A 1,927-nucleotide genomic window follows, 5' to 3' on the forward strand; every position below is an offset into this window, starting at 1 on the left:
ACATCGAATGGCAGAGAAACACTTAAAGAAATGCTCAACATCATTAGCCATTAGGGAAATGCAAATCGAAACGACCCTGAGATTTCACCTTACACCCATCAGAATGGCCGAGATGAAAAACTCAAGTGACAACCAAGGACCATCTATGGATATAACCTACAACTTCTGCTCGGATGTGAACAGGGGTAGCTCAATAACCAAGTAGTATTCCAAAGTAAGGGGAACAAGGACTATTTCTAACAGGATCTCAAGGGCAGGTTCTTTGACTACACCACCCAGGGGAGGAGCAGTCCTGTTAGGCCACAGAGGAGGACTTTTAAGCCCGCCTTGAAGATACCTGATAAAACAGGGTCAAATGAAAGGGGAGGACGTCCTCCCCTATCAGTGGACTTGGAAAGGAGCAGGGAGGAGACCAGGGAGGGAGTTGGGGAGGGGGAAAGAATGAGGGAGCGGGATACAGCTGGGACACAGAGTTAGCAAATTGTAACTAAAAATAAAAATTAAAATTAAAAAAAAGTGCTATACAGTTCCGCTCATTGATAAGTACACAGAGCACCCTAATCTGTGAAGTGTAACAGGTGTCCCCTGCTGACACCAAGCAGAAATGCACATGAAGTCATTTGCCTCAAATACCTACAGATGTAACCCACATTTCAAAAGAAGCAGTTTAACAAAGCAGGAATCATTTTTTCACTTCTGTGGAGGAGCATGAGCACGAGGCCGGGATTCACCATCTGTCAGCAAGCATCTGTCAGTTGGCTCCTTAAGTGAACTCGTCCTTCAATTACTAGTTAAGCATGTGCTGTCCTCCTTACCAAGGATTGTAAGAAGCCAGCAATTCGTTTCTCAGTGCCAATGAACAGCAAGGGGCTGACAGTGGCATAGCCATTGGAGACCATCATGTGGATTGTGTGGTGGACTGGGTCATTATCCTGAATCAGTCTGGAGGCAGATATGATGCAGTCCATACAGTACATCAGGACAAAGAAGTTCATGAGCAGCAGGATCATACAGGTGGCCCTTTGCACTGGGGACGCTTTTGCAGAAAGGCTGGTTCTGTGAAGGCCCTGAGCCTGCTTCTTGTGTCTGCATAAGAGAGCCACCATGTACCCACTAGAGAGGGCCATGAGACCTAGAAAGGACACATCTCGAAATATCCTCAGTATGGAAAATAAGTGTCTGCTGCTATACCCCATAGGTAAAATAATGCAAGATTCTGTGACAAATATGAGACCATGTGAGGTGACATTGTACTCAGCAACATAGGAGAAGGAGAAGTGAGCACCACAGGACATGTAGAAGGCCCACAGCACAGGACGGGGGCACAGGCTCTGCTGTGGGGATTTAGGTTTGAACTTTGCCAGACAGGAGGTTCTGGGGCTGAGGATGATGGCCTGAAGGATGCTCAGCAGGCAGGTGGCACAAAGAGAGAGGCCCCTCAAAAGTCTGTGCAAGTGGACAAGGGAGTTACACTTGATGTCATTCCACATATTCTGAGATCCAAGAATGTCAGCAGCTGCAAATCCAATGACTGTTAGCATCCCAAGGTGAATGAGGGCCAAGACACTGATGAGTGGGTCAATGATCCGGAGCCTGCTTTCAAGAAGGAACTCAAAAAGGTGGAAGAGGAAGAGGATAATGTTGAAGGAGATCCCAATGCCTACCTCAGAGAAAAATGTATAATGTGTCAACAACTCCATAAAGGGTCTTGATTCTTCTCATTGTATGAGACAAGGAACTAAAGTAAACATCTGAGAAGAAAGGCAAGAGAAATTATTCATCACAAACAGTAACAGCAACATTGGTACCAAACACTATTGCCTTTAGGAATATTGGTGGACCCAGCCCAATACAGCCTCAGTACTCAAGTTTTCCTGAGGTCCAAACCCCCTCATTGTCAGTCATGCCTGGATTGTGTACCTATAGA

At 46.0% G+C, this 1,927-nt stretch overlaps 1 pseudogene; it reads right to left on the bottom strand.

Annotated features, from left to right (window-relative positions):
- Positions 1–791: 791 nt before the first annotated feature.
- On the bottom strand, positions 792–1,722 carry LOC132654018 (vomeronasal type-1 receptor 90-like; annotated as a pseudogene).
- Positions 1,723–1,927: the final 205 nt, after the last annotated feature.

Source organism: Meriones unguiculatus, chromosome 5, assembly GCF_030254825.1.
Source record: "Meriones unguiculatus strain TT.TT164.6M chromosome 5, Bangor_MerUng_6.1, whole genome shotgun sequence".
In the NCBI taxonomy this organism is placed as follows: domain Eukaryota; kingdom Metazoa; phylum Chordata; class Mammalia; order Rodentia; family Muridae; genus Meriones; species Meriones unguiculatus.